Raw genomic sequence first — 10,547 nt, 5'->3', positions numbered from 1 at the left:
GAGTTTGTATATTCTCCCCGTACTTGCGTGGGTTTTCTCTGGGTACTCCGGTTTCCTCCCACAATCCAAAATTATATTGGTAGATTGATTGGCTTCCAACAAATTAATCCTATAATGTCTGTGTGTGTGTACATGTGGTAGGGAAAATAGATTGTAAGCTCCACTGGGGCAGGGACTGGTGTGAATGTTCAGATATTCTCTGTATAGCGCTGCAGAATAAAAAAATAAAAATAAAGTAGAGAGATACAATACAATGCACTAACCACTCAGCTTATAAACCTCATGTTACAGACTTACAGGCAGTGTTTGAAAAATTACAAGTAGGAGCTGATTTATGTTTATTAAAATGTAGAGAGAGATACAACTGTGAGAGATAAAGTGCCAGACAGTCAGCTTTTGCTGTACATTTCACAGGGTGTGAGCTGACTGGTTGGTATCTCTCACAATTGTATCGCTTCCCAAGCTTTGATAAATACCCCCACAGTATCTGAAAGATAAAACATGAATACAATTCCATCATAAGGGTATCCCTTTAATAAAAAATTGTTTTCTTTAACTGGTTTTAGCTAGTCAACTTTATAGACAGAAAGTGAACTTGTGTGTGACCTCCATCAGCCCGCCAAGAATGTTGTCTCATTAAAAACGAACAAAACTGTACTGCGGCTTCAGATAAAGCTCACAGATGAAGTGTGGGTTTGCCCTGACAATAAAGAGGTATCGTTATTATTTCAACTTTGAAATTAAAACAAAAGCTTTGTATCGTCAACTTATTCCTAAATACTAATACAATGCACAAGTGAAATCGTGAGCATTAAAGGACATTCATTTCACTGCGATTTATGAAGCTTTTCCCAGGCAGGCTGCTTAAAATGCATAAACAGTTCTGAACAGTAAACAACCATGTCTCTGGATGGCCAAACAGGACCCACATGCTGTGCATGGAAATTGTCCTTAACAACATTACCTATTGTCTATCCAATTGGAAGCCAAAGGTTACTTGTAATGAAATTTCAAGTTCTCATCATTTATAGTAAAAAAGCAGCTATTCACCAGGCAGAGGTTTTGTCGCACACAATTCTGATTTTGTCTGGAACGCACAAGGATTGGTAGTTTGTTATACATGTCATGTAAGCATTTGGAAACAACAGAAAATTATGGGATGCATGCTAAACAGTTGAGGCAAATAAATTGCTAATTCAGCTGTTGTTGAACTACACATCCCAGCATGCCCTGCAACAGTTTTAGTTTAACCCTTTGAGTGCCAACATCTCTGTGAAAGCTGTTAAATTATTCGCATAAATTCCCAGGGTCGCTCACATTTGTTATATAGATTTTAAATAACAATAACAAATGTGGTGTAAATATAGATTATATTTACTATATAAGGTAAGCATTACAGGTCATTATTATTAATACTAATGTTTGCTTGGCATTTTTCACACCTATTTTGACAAATTCACTTGGCACTCAAAGCGATAACAACAGCTGGAGGGCCAAAGTTTTTCCGTCCCTGCTGTAGAATATGAAAGTAAGCTCAATGATTCTGGATACACAGCTCAGTTCTTAATAGATTTTGCAAATAATACAACTGGAACGGTCTTATATAGAGATGTACAGTATGCAAATGCCCTTGCATTTACAGTTCCGTACTGATTGGTTGTGCAGAAATATGCTGATGTCACTACCACTGGGATTTATATTAAGGTACACACACCGGTCGATGATCGGCCTTCTGGGTAACGCTATAGTCATGCAGCATGGTCGTAAGATGTAAGGTGCCAGAGCAAGGTGTACTAGATACAGCAGGAATGCAGTCACAATCTGTGACACACCCATGAAACAGTCACAACACACCTGAGTGTGTTACCCCTCCCTCCTTACTGCCCACAAACCTTTTGACTGTCCCTAACTTTGCAAGCAAACAAGTGAACAGTGATGCTTAGACACATGCGCAGTTGCAAAAAATGTCCTGGTGTCAACATCAACATTGCGTCCATCTGAGACTCACCTGATTTATATCTGCACACTATGGAGGTTATTCTGGTTGGTGCGGCCAAACGTGCGTACGTTCTATATTAGCGTACGCTCTCCGTACGCGGCCGTTGGGGTTAAGTCCACCCACAAATCACCCGCATACGTACGGGCATAAACAACGTCGAAGGGGAGTGGCGTACAATTGAGAGTACGCCAACGTACACGGACGGATCAGCCCTTTAGACTCCGACAACTGGCGTACAACAGAGCGTACGCCACCGTTTACGGACGCCTCTCGTCCATCTTCCCACCGACTTCTTGCGGCTATCTGAGCGTACGCCAGCTTGCACGGACGGGTCGCTATTGTTTTCAATGGAAAACTCAGCTTATGTCACCGCTCGTGAGAGTGAGCGTACGTCCGTGTACGCTGGCATACCCTTCACATATATGGACCTGCAAATCTTGCCTTTCAACTATAATTCAGACAATTAATTAATTATTCTAATTGTTATTCAATTATTGTTTTCTATTAACTCACTTGTCTACCTTAATAAAGACCCTAATAAAACAACATTTTAACCCTCATTACATGTATATTTGTTATGTTCTAATGTGGCATTTTAATCACTATCTATGTGTCCCCACATTGCTTTTACTTGTAAATAAATTTATGTTGGTGTTTGTGTGTATGTACTAAATTATGTCCTTAATTAGTTTGATCTGATTTTTTTAACATGTATACCTACCCTGATGTTATGTGTGATGTTTTCATCTAACAACAATAAAAAATCATGCCTTTTCACTATGTGTTATTTCACCCCAAAACACACACATTCACACATCATTCATTACCCCTCACCTCAAATTACCAATATAACTTACATGACACATCTGTATGTACCTGCCCTTACAAACCCTCTCACATATTTATGATTAAAAACACAGCCAACTTCTAACTGAACATCAACTTTTTTTATTAATAATAGAAAATAACAATATGAAAAAAAAATTAAAGAAGGGCCTGCAGTTGGGCGAAAAGAATATTTAGGTAGAGGATGGTCAGGAACATTTCCACTAGTATATGGGCCACCTCCTCCTGGTGCTGTTCAGTGTCTGTAGTGAAGGGGAAAAACACATTATAATTAATATATCATATACATAAATGTTTATTGCATTGTAACATAATATGAATTTGTGAGTTAAGTGTGAAGGCCACATACATTTTTCCACTACATTGAAGATGGGTATGCTGTAAACATGGTCCAAAATACTATTCTGTTGACACACACATACTGTACATATTACATAAAATTATACAAATTACTCCTTCTTGGATGAATGTATGCTGTATCCCAATTGGTAGTTTGGTTTTGGGGGACTCACCTCTAACCTCACAATTAGGCTGTGCTATTTAAGGGTTATGACATTGTTGCGGCTTAAGCACTCCTTACTTAGTAAAATGTTGATCATTGCTGTACTAATTATAGGCCTAAAGCTATGTTTGTAAAGCATGCATCCGCATGGCCTCACACACTATTAACAAAACAATCTATAAATTAATGTTGCACATCATGCTGGGAAGTGGAGTTACACAACACCTGGACCCACATAACCTCCACACCACTAATGTTGGATATGTCATTGGATGTACTGTTATGTCAATTATTCAAGGGGTGAGGCATGGCCACACTCCAAAAAACCACCAAGGGGACCCTTGTTCCTGGAGAAGGACAGGCCACACCTCATGGTTGCCCTGCAGTGATATGTTGCAACTAATGTTGATGTTGGATACACATATGTGGTTGTTGTGATTGTTTATGTGTAAAAATGTGTATGTAAACATTAGACACGTTAAATACTTACGGCTAGTTGAGCCATCCTGCTCGCCGCTGGTTGGGTGTCCGGTGGTTGGGGGGGTCAGGAGCAAGGGGGATGGGATAGGACTTGGGATACAGGTAGTGGGTTGGAGTGGGGATTGGAGAGGTTTGGGGGTGGGTGGTGGGGAGGTGTAGGGGGGTTGGAAATGGGGTGTGGGTGGGGGAGGGGGTGGGGGTAGGGGTGGGGGTAGGGGAGGGGGTGGGGGTAGGGGAGGGGGTGGGGGTAGGGGTAGGGGAGTGGCTGGTGGAAGGGGATGTGGAAATTTGGTGGTCACCAGCAGGACCCATAGTCTCCTCCTCTTCCTCCTCCTCTTCCTCCTCCTCTTCCTCCTCCTGGGCTGCCTGCTCCCGGGCTGCCTGCTCCCGGGCTGCCTCCTCCCGGGCTTCCATGCGTGCCCTTGCCCGTGCTGAAATGTTAATGTTGATGGCATAGAAATCGAAGGTTGGGTTTCATAAAAATGGGGGAAAGAAAAATTTGCATTAGTCATGCTCATAACCTTACAAATTTTCATTTCTGTTATATTTCAGACATTTATCATGCTAAATAATTGATATGCTACACCCAAAAACAGAGCGACTACTTATACCCCCCTATACACCCCATATACCCCCCCATATACACCCCCTATACACCCCATATACCCCCTATACACCCCCTATACACCCCCTATACCCCCATATACACCCCCTATACACCCCATATACCCCCATATACACCCCATATACCCCCATATACACCCCATACACCCCATATACCCCCTATACACCCCATATACACCCCCTATACACCCCATATACACCCCCTATACACCCCATATACACCCACATACTCATGAACATATTTATAAAAAGTACAGAAATCATTGCAAAAAAAACGCAGACATACTAGTTAATAAAAACTTACATCGGGCAATATGGCGGCGAATCGAACACAGCATCACTGGCTGGCGCCGGCGCAGGTCAGACCAGCGCCGCTCTACTTGTGCCAGGCTTCTCTGGACGCCGGTCCGGGCGTATATTAGCCGGCGGGCAGAATTATATAAATGAAAGCTATGTCCCCAGATATCAAAATTCAAGAAGAAGGGAAGAGGGAATATATAAAAATTGGAGGTACAGACCTGATCCCCCAAAGAATAAGAACCATAACTATGAAGATAGTCAAGGAACCAGCTATAATATTCCCACTTACAATCGTTTTCTCCAACCTGGAAAATAACTATTCACCAAGGAGGGAAGATCACCAGCATTTTTTAGGGAGACGACATCAGGTCGACCACAAAAAATAACCACTAGAGGGAAAAGGGGCGGAACTAAAAAGAAAAATACCCAGAAAAGCAAAAAGAGAAAAATAAAAAACTCTATCACTTTAAATGAAAACCCTGGTCCCATCCCTGAAAATAAAGGGACGATTAAAATCTTCAATTTAAGTGATCATTTGCTTCTTCAGGAAGAACGGTCCCTATTAGAAAAGGGCCTTAAGTTCTGCCCATCCGTACCCATCAATCGGTTTGAAGTGTTTATAGATGTTCAAAAGTTTCTGAGAAAACTTTTCTTAAAAATTTTTTTTCATGACCGTGAAAATGATGGGAATTACAATCCCGATGTTCCGGTGTTCAAACCAAAGTCAACCTTTTACCCATCCCATTTAAAGGGATGTTTCCTAGACTCATTCAATACACTGGTGATGGATGATGTCAGGAAGCTAGACCCTAAAAAAATAGGACAAAATTTAACCTATAAAGAAAGGAGGGGCTTAAAATCTTTAAAAGATGATAAAAATCTAGTCATAAAGCCTTCTGATAAAGGGGGTGGGATAGTCCTTCTAAACAAGAAGGACTATGAGGAGGAAATCTATAAACAACTCTCGGACCAAGAAACGTACAAGAAAATGAGAGGGAACCCTACCCAGAAAATAATTTTACTTTTAAAAAATCTTACAGAAAAATACAGTAAATGGACAGATGACCAATATAAATTCCTAAATATTGAGAGTCCAATAATACCCACCATTTACATACTCCCAAAAATTCATAAAAATCCGGTACATCCCCCCGGAAGACCCATTATCTCCGGGGTGGACTCTATCACTTCAAACCTTTCCATGTTCATAGATGTTCACTTACAGCCCTTGGTGATAAAAAACCAATCCCACTTAAAGGACACAACAGAAGTCCTCAAATGTATCGAAACCATCGACTGGAAAGAAAATCTGTTTTTGGTGACGGCAGATGTGACATCGTTATACACCATCATAAACCATAATCAAGGTGTAGAGGCTATAAAGAGGGCTCTATCAAACAGTGACATGCACCAAAAATTAAAAAACTTTTTGGTAGAAGGTATAGAGTTTATATTACAAAATAATTATTTTGTATTCAAAGACGAATTCTATATCCAGAGAAGGGGCACAGCCATGGGCACCAGGTTTGCCCCAAGCTATGCTAACATCTTTATGGGTGAGTGGGAGACCGATACCATCTGGTCCCACCACCCATATGGGGCAAACCTGGTGTCATGGCGTCGGTATATAGACGACATCCTCTTCATCTGGAGGGGAGACAAAGAAGACCTTGATAAATTTTGCAGTTACCTAAATGACAATGACAAGGGGATTAAATTAACATACAATGTCAGTCAGGATTCTGTGAGTTTTCTTGATGTAATTATATATGTAGAAAACAAAGTGCTCAAAACAAAAAACTATACAAAACCGACTGATTCTCAGGCCTATATAAACCGCAATAGCTGTCATCAAGACAGATGGCTTGAATCAATCCCCATTGGTCAATTCAAGAGATTGAAACGGAATTGCACTGATCTCACTGTCTTCCAGGAACAGGCTCAAGGAATGAAAGAGCGCTTCATAAATAGTGGGTATGATCCCGGGAAAGTAGAGAACTCTTTAACACAGGCACAGGAAATAGAAAGGGCCACCCTGCTTGAACCAAGGGATAAAACAGCGGAACAAGATGACAAATTTAAATGGTCCTTTGTCACTGGCTATTCCTCTCAACACCGGGAAATTAAGAAAATTATACAAAAACACTGGGGTTTATTAAGGAAAGATCCGTTAATAGGTGCTGAGATCCCTTTAAAACCAGTGTGTATCTTTAGGAGAGCGCCCAATCTTAAATCTAAATTGGTAAAGAGCTTATGCCCAACATCTCCTAAGAAAGCTATAATCACATCCACTGGTTTTTATCGATGTGGGTCCTGCACCGGTTGTAAAACTGTGAAAAACAACTTTGGTCAAAAAATTACTGAGATCCAGATAAATGGTAAAAAACACTTGATCAAAGAATTTGTTACATGCCACTCTGTGAACGTAATATATGCTGTGGAATGCACGTGCGGAAAGTTCTACATAGGAAGGACAAGTAGACCCTTCAAAGTAAGGATGAGCGAACATCTTCGTAACATCCGCAAAGGACTTGAAACACATGCACTACCAATGCACTTTAAAACACAGCATCAGTCCAATCCAAACTGTATAAAGAATTTTTATATCTTGAGAAAAATTGAGGGCAATATCAGGGGAGGGGATATAGCCACGATTTTAGCAAAAAATGAAATGACGTTAATTTTTAATTTTCAAACTCTCATCCCCAATGGTCTTAACAAAGACTTTGAACTAAAATGGTTTATGTGATGGGATTTGAATTTTATGAACTGTATTTTTAATTATTTTTTTTTAAATTGTTTTTATCCTTATAGTACACTTTATAAACTCCTTTATCACCTTCAATATGAGCACACTGTCACTTTAAATATGCTATTTGCACAGAATGCACAAAGTCACCTCATGTTCTGACGATGTTGGAATTACAAGATCTAATATATATATATTTCCTTTGTTTTATACCGGAAAACTATGGAGGACATGATAATACTTTGTATTAGAGAGAAAACCCTGTAAAAATTAATGACAGAAAGCAACACAGCGCAGTGGAACGCAAGACGCCGCGCTTCCAGGAAGTAAAGATGAAATGGAACGCAAACACGCGTCATCCTTAGCCGGCGGAAGTCACATCACTTCCGCTAGAAGCCTGGCCGCAAAGATAAGAAAAACACTGCTACAGGAGAATGAAAACGTCATATCCGCCTGGTCTGAATGCCGGAATCAAAGAGACTGACGATCAGCTGTGAAGGAATTGCGTAATGTAAAGAAAGGAGGTGAAATCCGGAATTTGGAATCGGGAGGGGGCATATTAGATGTTAGGTAAATCTATGTCTGGTATTAGGCTCCCCTGGAATGGGGTATAAATATGTGTACGGAACCTATGCTCCACATGCCTTGAAAAAGAGACCATTGTGGTCTAGAAACGCGTTGGCCGTGGAGCAGGAGGGGACATTACACTGGACTACCACCTTGAGGGCTGCAGGGACACCTGAGAAATACCATCTGCCTTTTTTGTCTGCTTGGGTGGACAAATATATTTGGTGAGAGTCAGTTGTTTTGGATCCCCACTGTTGTTGTTTTTATATGTTGTGAATAAAAGCGGTATTATACTATATCTGCTTTTCTCATCTTTTATATACAAATTGGATATGGAGTTTCTGGAATATCGGTTGTTGTGAGAACCGCTCCCTTCAAAGCCTAAGTGGTCTGCCTTAAAACAGTAGACCTAAAAACACGGTACGGTTTTTGCACATCTATCGATATTTACTTGAGTTTAAAGGTTTAAACGATATTACACCATATCAGTTTTTTTCCTCTCCACATGATATCGGGATTGGATGAATTGAGATCAGACGGTGTAGAACCGCTCCCCCCCAAAGCTCAGATTGGTCTGCCTGAACAGTAGACCAACACTCAGGGTACGAGTCCCCTCAATAATCTTTTGCTGGGAAATCATCTCAACACACTGCATTAACCCTCTGATAATACACTATTGTGGTTTTTTCTTTGTTTTCTGTATTTTGGGTACTCTCTCATCAAGATCCCATTTAAGATCAGCGCCCAAGGATACTGTTGGTACCCCATTTTTTTCTTGGGCAGAATTATATGCCCGCCGCTTGTCCATGTTGGACACATATGGGCCCCTGGGCCCCAGGCGCCGGTCCATGACCTCAACCAAGGCCACCAGCTCCTGGGTAGAAAACGCGTTAGCCCTGGTTGAAGTCATATTGGCAATGGCGCAGTTTTTAATTGCAGGTACATATATCACTTTTGGTGCTTGCTGATTGGTCTAAAAACTTGTTTGTTTAGTATTAACTTTATTAATCCTTCTTACATTAACAAACTGGATGCGAATAGAAACTTACGCGGACCGTTCTGATATACACACACCATAACCAACAGCATGCTTTCAATGTATAGAGAGACGTACTGTATATACAGTGTGCTGAAAATAATACACGCTACCGTCTACTAATAAATACGCTGCTAAAAAAGGCACAATGCAACATGTTGGTGTATGACAATTTCATACTCATTACATATGTAAGGAAAGCATTATAACGTGATGTTTTGAAATGTGATTCAGAAAGCATACACGAACTCCAACAGATACCAGCTGACAACACTCATCATTGGAATGACAGGTGCACACATTTCACCATGTAGCACACAATGCTCCACAACCTGTGTATGTGCATATACAGGTGAATGTTCAGGTGCGTTGAGACCTGCGTAATTTAAGCGGGAATTATCGCCGGGAAATATCGGCGTAAATTAGCTACTACATTGCGGGGAAAAATATACGCCCCCTTGTTCATGGCGGGAGATTACCATATAAATATTCAGTCAGATGCAGGCCAGAATTGCTGCAAACATGTCTAGCTCAGATGATTCCGCAGCTGAGGACGCTCTACAGAGAGCTACAGCAGAATCCCTGCTTGAAGCTTTGACCAAGAGGGAACAGGAGCAGAGAAGGAGGGCCCAAGAGAGGAGTAGCCTGCAAGGCCAAGCGGGCCCCTCACTAACAGGCCCTGTTCAAACTCCACCAGCTCCACAAGGGCCAAGCAACCAGCCAGAACAAGAGGTTGCATCTCTCCAAACAGGTGTGACCCAGCAGGTGCATGGTGAGAGAACTGGGGCCACCAGAAAACGAGCTGCAACATCTAGGGTGAGGACTGAGCAGGATACCACCACCAAAAAGAGAAACCCTGCATTTGTAGAGGCAGAATTGAGAATTTTAGTGCCCAGGGCACGCGAATGGATCGAATTGGCAACCAGGAAGCCGGGTGCCAGTGCAAGGAGAAACCTTTGGGACAAGATCACAGAGGAAGTGAACCAGGTGTCACCAGTGGTCAGAGATTGGCTAGCGGTGAAGAAAAGGCAAGTGTGTTTCTCCCCCTGATAATATCATATGTGTACATATGTTACATGTATGTTTTGAGAATAATAGAAAGGTGTGTTTGTAGATAGTGCTACACTTCAATGTCACATGTGAACACAACCATGTCTAATAACCCACGGTACTTGTTTCCTATCTGGGCGCCCAGGTTTTCTACGTACGGCACCGTAATGAAATCGGGTCGCATCGCATCGGATTCGGTACTCGATGATGTACGATGGCATACGATGCTATCCGATCCGATCCGATTTCATTTAAAATCGGATCGCATGCGGTGACGCGATCAACCTGATTTTTACATTAGAATCAATGTTAAATGGTCCCTGAGACCCGATTTTACATTGATTTCAATGTAATAACCCCGCAAACCCACGATTTGTATAGGAAACCCCCCCTG

This window comes from Crinia signifera, chromosome 4 (genome assembly GCF_055691185.1).
Source record: "Crinia signifera chromosome 4, ASM5569118v1, whole genome shotgun sequence".
Classification (NCBI taxonomy): Eukaryota; Metazoa; Chordata; class Amphibia; order Anura; family Myobatrachidae; genus Crinia; species Crinia signifera.
Note: the sequence above shows the minus strand (reverse complement) of the source record.